This window comes from Eriocheir sinensis, unplaced genomic scaffold (assembly GCF_024679095.1).
Source record: "Eriocheir sinensis breed Jianghai 21 unplaced genomic scaffold, ASM2467909v1 Scaffold140, whole genome shotgun sequence".
Classification (NCBI taxonomy): Eukaryota; Metazoa; Arthropoda; class Malacostraca; order Decapoda; family Varunidae; genus Eriocheir; species Eriocheir sinensis.
The window spans coordinates 262,782-278,308 of record NW_026110740.1 but is presented as its reverse complement, the minus strand read 5'-3'; positions in this window follow the sequence as shown (position 1 = coordinate 278,308).

The following is a 15,527-nucleotide window of genomic DNA, read 5'->3' as shown; positions in this document are numbered from 1 at the left end:
ATATATATTTTTAGAAAAAATGCGCTATTTTATGGGAATTTTGCATCTTTCTTTTCATACAAATTTACATTATTTTGTTGATATTCTCTGTATCTATTTTCATACGATTTTACATTATTCTATTTCTTTTTTGTATATATTTTTTTAATACACATTTACATTATTTAATGTGTATCTTGCATATATATTTTATACAAATTTACGTTATTTAAGTGTATTTGTTTATATATTTTCATTCAAATTTACATTATTTTATGTGTATTTTGTATATGTATTTCAATACAAATTTACCTAATTTTATGTGTATTTTGTATATTTCATTTCATACAAATTTTAATTATTTTTGTGTATTTTTGTATATAGTTTTATACAAATTTAGGTTATTTTATGTACGCATTTACATTATTTAATGTTTGTTTTGTATATATATTTTAATGCAAATTTACTTTATTTTATGTGTATTTTTGTAAGTTTGTATTGAAATGGATATGCAAAATACATATAAAACAATGTAAATTTGTTTCAAAATATATATACGAATACACATAAAATAACGTAGATTTCTATAAAAAATATATACAAAATACACATAAAATGAAATAAACACGTATAAAAAAATGAATACAAAATACACATAAAATAATGTAAAATCGTATCAAAATAAATAAACAAAATACCAATAAAAGAATGTGTATTTGTATAAATATAAATATACAAAATACACATAAAATATCGTAAATTTGTATAAAATTATATACAAAAAAACACAGAAGTAATTAAATTAAATAAATGTTAAATAATGTAAATGAGTATAAAAATATATATACAAAGTACATATAAAATAATACAAATTTAATTATTCTATGTGTATTTTTGTATATGTATTTTCATAAAAAAATGCTTTATTTTATGAGTATTTTGCAGCTTTATTTTCATACAAATTAACTTTATTTTATTGATATCCTGTGTATTTATTTTGATACGATTTTACATTATTCTATGTATATTTTGTATATATATTTCATACAAATGAACGTTATTTTATGTGAATTTGTTTTCATTTCATACAAATTTACATTATTTCATGTGTATTTTGTACATGTATTTAAATGCAAACTTAACTAATTATATGTGTATTATGTATATCTATTTTCATACAAATTGAAATTAATTTTGTGTATTTTAGTATATATTTTTATTCAAATTTTCGTAATTTTATGTGAATTTTGTATATTTATTTTCCTACAAATATACGTTCTTTTATCGGAATTTTGTTTATTTATTTTGATACGAATTTTCATTATTTTAGGTGTATTTGATATATATAATTTTATACTTATTTACATAATTTTATATGTATTTTGAATATATATTTTCATAGAAATTTACTCAATTTTATGTGTTTTTGTATATATATTTTGATACAAATTTACATTATTTATGTGTATTTCGCATATCTATTTCAATACAAATTTTCTTTATTGTATGTGCCTTTTGTATATTTATTTTGATACAAATTTGATTATTTTATGTGTATTTTTGTATATATATTTTTAAACAAATATGCGTTATTTTATGGGTATTTTGCATCTTTATTTTCATTCAAATTTACATTATTTTATTGATAGTCTGTTTATTTATTTTGATACGATTTTACGTTATTCTGTGCATTTTGTATATATATTTTTAGATATATTTACATTATTTAATGTATATTTTGTACATATATTTTATGGAAATTTACGTTATCTTATGTGTATTTGTTTATATATTTTCATACAAATTTACATTATTTTATGTGTATTTTGCATATCTATTTTCAAACAAATTTAAATTATTTTTGTGTATTTTTGTATATATGTTTATACAAATTTTAATTATATTATTTCTGTTTGTATATATATTTTCCTACAAATATACATTCTTTTAGAGGAAATTTTGTTTATTTATTTTGATACGAATTTACATTTTTTTATGTGTATTTTGTATATATATTTTTCTATGTATTTACATTATTTTATGTGTATTTTGTATATATATTTTCATAAAAATTTACGTAATTTTATTGTGCGTATTCGTATATATTTTGATAAAAAAATTCATTATCTTATGTGTTTTTTGCATATCTATTTCAATAAAAATCTACCTAATTGTATGTGTATTTTGTATATTTATTTTAACACAAATTCAATTATTTAATGTGTATTTTTGTATATATATTTTTTTAAATATGAGTTATTTTATGGATATTTTGCATCTTTAATTATATAAATTTTTACATTACGTACATATCTTTTATACGTATTTACATTATTTAAGTGTATTTTGTTTATATATTTTTATACAAATTTACGTTATTATATGTGTATATGAATATATATTTTGATACAAATTTACATTATTTTATGTATTTTCTATATTTATTTCAATTCAAATTTAGCTTATTTTATGTCTTTTGTACATCTATTTTCATACAAATTTAATTATTTTTGTTTATTTTTGTATATAGTTTTATACAATTTTACGTTATTTTATGTGTATTTTGTATATTTATATTTATACAAGTAAACATTCTTTTATTGGCATTTAGTTTATTTATTTTGATACGAATTTACATTATTTTATGTGTATTTTGTATACATTTTCTTATACGTATTTACTTCAATTTATGTGTATTTTCTATATATATTTTTATAGAAATCTACGTTATCTTATGTGAATTCGTATATATATTTTGAAACAAATTTACATTGTTTTAAGTGTATTTTGCATATCTATTTCAATACAAATTTACCTTATTGTATGTGCATTTTGTATATTTATTGTAATACAAATTTAAATATTTTATGTGTATTTTGGTATATATTTTCATAAAAAATGCGTTGTTTTATGGGTATTTTGCATCTTTATTTTCATACAAATTTACATTATTTTATTAATATTCTGTGTATTTATTTTGATACTATTTTACATTATTCTATTTGTGTTTTGTATATATTTTTTTATACATATTTACATTATTTAATGTGTATTTTCTATATATATTTTATACAAATTTACGTTATTTTAAGTGTATTTGTTTATATATTTTCATTCAAATTTACATTATTTTATGTGTATTTTGTTTATGTATTTCAATAGAAATTTAACTAGTTTTATGTGTATTTTGTATATTTATTTTCATACAAATTTAAATTATTTTTGTGTATTTTTTGAATAGAGTTTTATACAAATTTACAATGTATTTGTTTTCATTTCATACAAATCTACATTATTTTATGTGTTTTTTGTACATGTATTTAAATACAAATTTAACTAGTTATATGTGTATTTTGTATATCTATTTTGTATGTATATTTTCATAGAAATTTACTCTATTTTATGAGTATTCGTATATATATTTTGATACAAATTTACATTATTAATGTGTATTTTGCATATCTATTTCAATACAAATTTATTTTATTGTACGTGCATTTTGTATATTTATTTTAATACAAATTTAATTATTTTATATGTATTTTTGTATATATATTTTTATGCAAATATGCGTTATTTTATGGATATTTTGCAGCTTTATTTTCATACAAATTTACATTATTTTATTGATATTCTCCTTATTTATTTTGATACGATTTAACATTATTCTATGTGTTTTTTGTATATATTTTTTTTATACATATTTACATTATTTAATGTTCATTTTTAATATATATTTTATCCAAATTTACATTATTTTATGTGTATTTGTTTATATATTTTCATACATATTTACATTATTTTATGTGTTTTTTGTATATATATTTTTCTACTTATTTAAATTATTTTATGTGTATTTTGTATATAAATTTTCATAAAAAATTACTTTATTTTATTGTGTATAAGTATATATTTTGATACAAATTTTATACAAATTCATGTTATTTAATGTGTATATGTATATATATTTTCATACAAATTTATATTATTTTATGTGTATTTTTTCATATATTTCATTACAAATTTACCTTATTTTATGTTTATTTTGTATATTTATTTCATTCAATTTTAAATTATTTTATGTGTATATTTGTATTTGTATTTAGGTTATTTTATGTGTATTTTGTATATATATTTTCATCCAAAATTACATTATTATATTGGTATTTTCTTAATTTAATTCGATACGAATTTACATTATTTAATAGGTATTTTGTATACATATTTTTATACTCATTTACATTATCTAATGTGTGTTTTGTATATATATTTTTATGCAAATTTATTTTATGTTCATTTTTGTACATATATTTTTATAGAAATTTGCGTTATTTTATGTATATAGTTTTATATAAATTTACGTTATTTTATGTGCATTTTGTATATTTATATTTATACAAATACACATTCTTTTATTGCTATATTGTTTATTTATATTTATACGAATTTACATTATTTTATGTGTATTTTGTATACATTTTTTTATACGTATTTACTTAATATTATGTGTATTTTGTATTTATTTTCATACAAATTTACATTATTTTATTAATATTCTGTGTATTTATTTTAATACTATTTTACATTATTCTATTTATGTTTTGTATATATTTTTTTATACATATTTACATTATTTAATGTGTATTTTCTATATATATTTTATACAAATTTACGTTATTTTAAGTGTATTTGTTTATATATTTTCATTCAAATTTACATTATTTTATGTGTATTTTGTTTATGTATTTCAATAGAAATTTAACTAGTTTTATGTGTATTTTGTATATATATTTTTATACAAATTTAAATTATTTTTGTGAATTTTTTGAATAGAGTTTTATACAAATTTACAATATTTTCATACAAATACACATTCTTTTATTGATATTTTGTTCATATATTTTGATGCGAATTTACATTATTTAATGTGTATTGTGTATATATATTTTTATACGTATTTACATCATTTCGTGTGTATTTTGTATATATATTTCTATAGAAATATACGTTATTTTATGTGTATTCGTATATATATTTTGAAACAAATATACATTGTTTTATGTGCATTTTGCATATTTTTTCAATACAAATTTACCTTATTGTACGTGCATTTTGTATATTAATTTTAATACAAATTTAGCTATTCTATGTGTATTTTTGTATATGTATTTTTATAAAAAATATGCTTTATTTTATGGGTATTTTGCATCTTTATTTTCATACAAAATTACATTATTTTATTGATATTCTGTGTATTTATTTTGATACGATTTTACATTATTTTATGTATATTTTGTATATCTATTTTATACCAATGTACGATATTTTATGTGAATTTGATTTCATTTCATACAAATTTACATTATTTTATGTGAATTGTGTACATGTATTTAAATACAAATTTAACTAATTATATGTGTATTTTGTATATCTATTTTCATACAAATTGAAATTAATTTTGTGTATTTTTGTATATATTTTTATTTAAATTTTCGTAATTTTATGTGTATTTTGTATATTATTTTCCTACAAAAATACGTTCTTTTATCGAAATTTTATTTATTTATTTTGATACGAATTTTCATTTTTTTTTAGGTGTCTTTTAGATATATATATATATATATATATATATATATATATATCTATATATATATATATATATATATATATATATATATATATATATATATATATATATATATATATATATATATATATTTTTATACTTATTTACATAATTTTATATGTATTTTGAATATATATTTTCATAGAAATTGACTCTATATGTATAAGTATAGAAAATACACATGAAATAATCTAAATTCGTATCGAAATAAATGAACAAAATACCGATAAAATAATGTAATTTTGAATGAAAATATATATAGAAAATACACATAAAATAACGTAAATACAAATAAATATATACACATAAAATGATTTCAATTTAAATGAAAATAGATATAAAAATAAACTTAAAATAAGGCAAATTTATAATGAAATATATATACAAAATACACATAAAATAATGTAGATTTGTTTCAAAATATATATACGAATACACATAAAATAACGTAGATTTCTATAGAAATATATATACAAAATACACATGAATTGTTGTAAATACGTATAAAAATATATATACAAAATACACATTAAATAATGTAAATTCGTGTCAAAATAAATAATTAAAATATCAATAAAAGAATGTGTATTTGTATGAAAATACATATACAAAATACACATAAAATAACGTAAATTTGTATAAAACTATATATATAAAAATACACAAAAATAAGTTAAATTTGTGTGAAAATCAATATACAAAATACACATAAAATTAGGTAAATTTGTAAAGAAATACATATACAAAATACACATAAAATAATGTAAATTTGAATGAAAATATATAAACAAATACACTTAAATTAACATAAATTTTTATAAAATATATATAAAAAATACTCATTAAATAATGTAAATATGTATAAAAAATATATATACAAAACACAAATAGAATAATGTAAAATCGTATTAAAATAAATACACAGAATGTAAATAAAATAATGTAAATTTGTATGAAAATAAAGATGCAAAATACCCATAAAATAACGCATTTTTTATAAATATACAAAATACACATGAAAGGATGTAAATACGTATAAAAATATATATACAAAATACACATTAAATAATGTAAATTCGCGTCAAAATAAATAAACAAAATGTCAATAAAAGAATGTGTATTTGTATGAAAATAAATACCCAAAATACACATAAGATAACATAAATTTGTATAAAACTATATACAGAAATACACAGAAATAATTTATATTTGTATGAAAATAAATATACAAAATACACATAAAATTAGGTAAATTTGTATTGAAATACATATAAAAAATACACATAAAATACTGTAAATTTGAATGAAAATACATAAACAAATACACTTAAAATAACGTAAATTTGTATAAAAAAAATATACACAAAACACAAATAGAATAATGTAAAATCGTATCAAAATAAATACACAGAATATTAATAAAATAATGTAAATTTGTATAAAAATAAAGAAGCAAAATTCCCATAAAATAACGCTTTATTTTTAAATATATATACAAAAATACACAAAAAAATTTATTTGTATTCAAATAAATATACGAAATACACATACAATAAGGTAAATCTGTATTGAAATAGATATGCAAAATACATATAAAATTTGTAAATTTGTTTCAAAATATATATAAGAATACACATAAAATAACGTAGATTTGTATAAAAATATATATACAAAATACACGTAAAATGAAGTAAATACGTATAAAAAAATGTATACTAAATACACATAAAATAATGTAAATTCGTATCAAAATAAATAAACAAAATACCAATAAAGGAATGTGTATTTGTATAAATATAAATATAGAAAATACACATAAAATAACGTAAATACAAATAAATATATTCACAAAATGATTTGAATTTGAATGAAAATAGATATAAAAATAAACTTAAAATAAGGCAAATTTATAGTGAAATATATATACAAAATACATATAAAATCATGTAGATTTGTTTCAAAATATATATACGAATACGCATAAAATAACGTAGATTTCTATAGATATATATATATACAAAATACACATGAAATGTTGTAAATACGTAGAAAAATATATACAAAATACACATTAAATAATGTAAATTCGTGTCAAAATAAATAATTAAAATATCAAGAAAAGAATGTGTATTTGTATGAAAATACATATACAAAATACACATAAAATAACGCAAATTTGTATAAAACTATATATAAAAATACACAAAAATAAGTTAAATTTGTATGAAAATAAATATACAAAATACACATAAAACTAGGTAAATTTGTAAAGAAATACATATACAAAATACACATCAAATAATGTAAATTTGAATGAAAATATATAAACAAATACACTTAAATTAACATAAATTTGTATAAAATATATATAAAAAATACTCATTAAATAATGTAAATATGTATAAAAATATATATACAAAACACAAATAGAATAATGTTAAATCGTATTAAAAGAAATACACAGAATGTAAATAAAATAATGTAAATTTGTATGAAAATAAAGATGCAAAATACCCATAAAATAACGCATTTTTTATAAATATACAAAATACACATGAAATGATGTAAATACGTATAAAAATATATATACAAAATACACATTAAATAATGTAAATTCGCGTCAAAATTAATAAACAAAATGTCAATAAAAGAATGTGTATTTGTATGAAAATAAATATACAAAATACACATAAGATAACATAAATTTGTATAAAACTATATACAAAAATACACAAAAATAATTTAAATTTGTATGAAAATAAATATACAAAATACACATAAAATTAGGTACATTTGTATTGAAATACATATACAAAATACACATAAAATACTGTAAATTTAAATGAAAATACATAAACAAATACACTTAAAATAACGTAAATTTGTATAAAAAAAATATACACAAAACACAAATAGAATAATGTTAAATCGTATCAAAATAAATACACAGAATATTAATAAAATAATGTAAATTTGTATAAAAATAAAGAAGCAAAATTCCCATAAAATAACGCTTTTTTTATAAATATATATACAAAAATAAACATAATTTTTTTTTGTATACAAATAAATATACGAAATACACATACAATAAGGTAAATCTGTATTGAAATAGATATGCAAAATACGTATAAGATTTGTAAATTTGTTTCAAAATATATTTACGAATACACATAAAATAACGTAGATTTGTATAAAAATATATATACAAAATACACGTAAAATGAAGTAAATACGTATAAAAAAATGTATACTAAATACACATAAAATAATGTAAATTCGTATCAAAATAAATAAACAAAATACCAATAAAGGAATGTGTATTTGTATAAATATAAATATACAAAATACACATAAAATAACGTAAATACAAATAAATATATACACAAAATGATTTGAATTTGAATGAAAATAGATATAAAAATAAACTTAAAATAAGGCAAATTTATAATGAAATATATATACAAAATACACATAAAATAATGTAGATTTTTTCAAAATATATATACGAATACACATAAAATAACGTAGATTTCTATAGAAATATATATACAAAATACACATGAAATGTTGTAAATACGTATAAAAATATATATACAAAATACACATTAAATAATGTAAATTCGTGTCAAAATAAATAATTAAAATATCAATAAAAGAATGTGTATTTGTATGAAAATACATATACAAAATACACATAAAATAACGTAAATTTGTATAAAACTATATATAAAAATACACAAAAATAAGTTAAATTTGTATAAAAATAAATATACAAAATACACATAAAATTAGGTAAATTTGTAAAGAAATACATATACAAAATACACATAAAATAATGTAAATTTGAATGAAAATATATAAACAAATACACTTAAATTAACATAAATTTGTATAAAATATATATAAAGAATACTCATTAAATAATGTAAATATGTATAAAAAATATATATACAAAACACAAATAGAATAATGTAAAATCGTATTAAAATAAATACACAGAATGTAAATAAAATAATGTAAATTTGTATGAAAATAAAGATGCAAAATACCCATAAAATAACGCATTTTTTATAAATATACAAAATACACATGAAAGGATGTAAATACGTATAAAATCATATATACAAAATACACATTAAATAATGTAAATTCGCGTCAAAATAAATAAACAAAATGTCAATAAAAGAATGTGTATTTGTATGAAAATAAAAACCCAAAATACACATAAGATAACATAAATTTGTATAAAACTATATACAAAAATACACAAAAATAATTTAAATTTGTATGAAAATAAATATACAAAATACACATAAAATTAGGTACATTTGTATTGAAATACATATACAAAATACACATAAAATACTGTAAATTTAAATGAAAATACATAAACAAATACACTTAAAATAACGTAAATTTGTATAAAAAAATATACACAAAACACAAATAGAATAATGTTAAATCGTATCAAAATAAATACACAGAATATTAATAAAATAATGTACATTTGTATAAAAATAAAGAAGCAGAATACCCATAAAATAACGCTTTTTTTTTTAAATATATATGCAAAAATACACATAAAAAAATTATTTGTATTAAAATACTTATACAAAATACACATACAATAAGGTAAATCTGTATTGAAATACATATGCAAAATACATATAAAATTTGTAAATTTCTTTCAAAATATATATACGAATACACATAAATTAACGTAGATTTGTATAAAAATATATATACAAAATACACGTAAAATGAAGTAAATACGTATAAAAAATGTATATTAAATACACATAAAATAATGTAAATTCGTATCAAAATAAATAAACAAAATACCAATAAAGGAATGTGTATTTGTATAAATATAAATATACAAAATACACGTAACGTGTATTTTGTATACATATTTTTATACTCATTTACATTATCTAATGAGTGTTTTGTATATATTTTTTTATGCAAACTAATTTTATGTGCATTTTTGAACATATATTTTTATAGAAACTTAAAACGTTATTTTATGTGTATTTTGTATGTGTTTTCTCATGCAAATTTACATTATTTAATTAGTTTTTTTTATATTTAATTTGATACGAATGACTTGATTATTTGTGTATTTTGTAAATATTTTTTTTATACGTATTTACATTACTTAATGTGTATTTAGTTTATATATTTTTTTTACAAATTTACGTTATTATATGTGTATTTGTTAAAAATATTTTGAAACGAATTTACTTTATTTTATGTATTTTGTATGTATATTTCAATTCAAATTTAGCTTATTTTATTATTATTTTATATCTATTTTCATACAAATTTAATTACTTCTGTGTATTTTTGTGTGTAGTTTTATACAAATTTACGTTATTTATGCATTTTTTATATTTATACAATTTACATTATTTTATATTATTCGTATTTATATTTTATATTTTTTTATATATATATATATATATATATATATATATATATATATATATATATATATATATATATATATATATATATATATATATATATAAAAAATACAAATAAAATTAAGTAAATACGAATCAAAAATGTATACAGAACACATAAAATAATGTAAATTCGTATAAATATAAATAAACAAAATACCAATAAGAGAATGTGTATTTGTATCAATATAAATATACAAAATGCACATAAAATAGCGTAAATTTGTATAAATCTATATACAAAAATACACAGAAGTAATTAAATTTGTATGAAAATAGATATACAAAATGCACACAAAATAAGCTAAATTTGAATTGAAATATATATACAAAATACATAAAATAAAAAAATTCGTTTCAAAATATTTTAACAAATACATATAATAACATATATATATATATATATATATATATATATATATATATATATATATATATATATATATATATATATATATATATATATATATATATATATATATATATATATATATATATATATATATATATATATATATATATATATATATATATATATATATATATATATATATATATATATATATATATATATATATATATATATATTTTGAAACAAATTTACATTCCTTTATATGTTTTTTGCATATCTATTTCAATACAAATTTATCTTATTGTATGTGCATTTTGTATATTTATTTTAATACAAATTCATATATTTTATGTGTATTTTGGTATATATAATTTTATAAAAAAAATGCGTTATTTTATAGGTATTTTGCACCTTAGTTTTCATACAAATGTACATTATATTATTAATATTTTGTGTATATATTTTGATACGATTTTATATTATACTCTTTGTGTTTTGTATATATTTTTTTATAAATATTTTCATTATTTAATGTGTATTTTTTATATATATTTTTATACAAATTAACGTTATTTTAAGTGTATTTGTTTATATAATTTCATTCAAATTTACATTATTTTAAGTGTATTTTGTATATGTATTTCAATACAAATTTACCTAATTTTATGTGTATTTTGTATATTTATTTTCATACAAATTTAAATTATTTTTGTGTTTTTTTTTTGTATATACATATAGAGTAAATTTCTATGAAAATATATATTCAAAATACATGTAAAATATGTAAATAAGTATAAAAATATATATATATCAAATACACCTAAAAAAATGAAAATTCGTATCAAAATAAATAAACAAAATTCCGATAAAAGAACGTATATTTGTAGGAAAATAAATATACAAAATACACATAAAATTACGAAAATTTGAATAAAAATATATACAAAAAACAAAAAAATAAATTTCAATTTGTATGAAAATAGATATACAAAATACACATATAATTAGTTAAATTTGTATTTAAATACATGTACAAAATACACATAAAATAATGTAAATTTGTATGAAATGAAAACAAATTCACATAAAATAACGTACATTTGTATAAAATAGATATACAAAATATACATAGAATAATGTAAAATCGTATAAAAAAAATACACAGAATATCAATAAAATAATGTAATTTTGTATGAAAATAAAGATGCAAAATACCCATAAAATAAAGCATATTTTTTTTAAAATACATACATAAGAATACACATAGAATAATTAAATTTGTATTAAAATTAATATACAAAATGCACGTACAATAAGGTAAATTTGTATTGAAAAAATATACAAAATGCGCATAAAACATTGTATATTTGTTTCAAAATATATATACGAATACACATAAAATAACGTATATTTCTATAGAAATATATATACAAAATACACATGAAATGACGTAAATACGTATAAAAATATATATACACAATTCACATTAAATAATGTAGATTCGCATCAAAATATATAAACAAAATATCAATAAAAGAATGTGTATTTGTATGAAAATAGATATACAAAATACACATAAAATATTGTAAATTTGTATAAAACTCTATTCAAAAAATACACAAAAATAGTTTAAATTTGTATAAAATATATATACAAAATACACATAAAACTAGTTACATTTCTATTGAAATACATATACAAAATACACATAAAATAATGTAAATTTTAATGAAAATATATAAACAAATACACTTAAAATAACGTAAATTTGTATAAAATATATATAGAAAATACACATAAATAATGTAAATATGTATAAAAAAATAAATACAAAACACAAATAGAATAATGTAAAATAGTATCAAAATAAATACACAGAATATTAATAAAATAATGTAAATTTGTATGAAAATAAAGATGCAAAATACCCATAAAACAACGCATTTTTTATGAAAATATATATACCAAAATACCCATAAAATATTTAAATTTGTATTACAATAAATATACAAAATGCACATACAATAAGGTAAATTTGTATTGAAATAGATATGCAAAATACACATAAAAAAATGTAAATTTGTTTCAAAATATATATACGAATACAAATAAAATAACGTAGATTTCTATAAAAATATATATACAAAATACACATAAAATCTAAATTCGTATCGAGTTAAATTAAGAAAATAACAATAAAATAATGTAATTTCGGATGAAAATATATATAGAAAACACATAAAATAACCTAAATACAAATACAAATATACACATTAAATAATTTAAAATTGAATAAAATAAATATACAAAATAAACATAAAATAAGGTAAATTTGTAATAAAATATATGTATGAATACACATAAAATAATATAAATTTGTATGAAAATATATATACAAATACACATAAAATAACATGAATTTGTATAAAATTTGTTTCAAAATATATACGAATACACACAATAAAATAACGTAAATTTTTATGAAAATGTATATAAAAAATACACATAAAATAGTTTAAATACGTAGAAAAATATATATACAAAAAACACATATAATAATGTAAATTCGTAAAAAAATAAATACACAAAATTCCAATAAAAGAATGTATATTTGTAGGAAAATATATATACAAAAAACAAATAAAATAACTAAAATTTGTATAAAAATTTATTCAAAAATACACAAAAATAATTTAAATTTGTTTGAAAATTGATATGCAAAATACACATAAAGTTAGGCAAATTTGTATTGAAATACATATACAAAACTCAAATAAAATAATGTAAATTTGTATGAAAATATATAAACAAATACATATAGAATCACGTAAATTTGGATAATATATATATATATATATATATATATATATATATATATATATATATATATATATATATATATATATATATATATATATATATATATATATATATATATATATATATATATATATATATATATATATATATATATATACAAAATATACATTAAATATTTTAAATATGTATAAAAAAATATTATATATATTTTATTGATATTTACGTTATTTATGTGTATTTTGTATATGTTTTCTCAGAAATTTACATTATTTTATTGGTATATTGTCTATTTATTTTGATACGAGTTACATGATTATTTGTATTTTTACATTTTTATACGCATTTACATTATTTAATGTGTATTTTATTTATATATTTTATACAAATTTACGTTATTATATGTGTATTTGTATAGGTATTTTGATACAAATTTACATTATTTTATGTATTTTGTATATATATTTCAATTCAAATTTAGCTTATTTTATGTGTATTTTCTATATCTATTTATTTTAATACAAAATCAAATATTTTATGTTTTTCGTATATATATTTTATAAAAAGCGTTATTTTATGGGTATTAATTTTCATACAAATTTACATTATTTTATTAATATTTTCTGTATTTATTTTGATACGATTTTACATTATTTTTTTTGTGTTTTGTATATATTTTTTTTATACATATTTACATTATTTAATGTGTATTTTCTATATATATTTTATACAAATTTACGTTATTTTAAGTGTATTTATTTATATATTTTCATTCACATTTACATTATTTTATGTGTTTTTTGTATATGTATTTCAATAGAAATTTAACTAGTTGTATATGTATTTTGTATATTTATTTTTATTCAAATTTTAATTATTTTCGTGTATTTTTTGAATAGAGTTTTATACAAATTTACAATATTTTATGTGTATTTTGTATATCTATTTTCATACAAATACACATTCTTTTATTGATATTTTGTTTATATATTTTGATGCGAATTTAAATTATTTAATGTGTATTGTGTATATATATTTTTATACGTATTTACGTCATTTCATGTGTATTTTGTATATATATTTCTATAGAAATATACGTTATTTTATGTGTATTCGTATATATATTTTGAAACAAGTATACATTGTTTTAAGTGCATTTTGTATATTTTTTCAATACAAATTTACCTTATCGTACGTGCATTTTGTATATTAATTTTAATACAAATTTAATTATTCTATGTGTATTCTTGTATATGTATTTAAAAAAAAATATGCTTTATTTTAT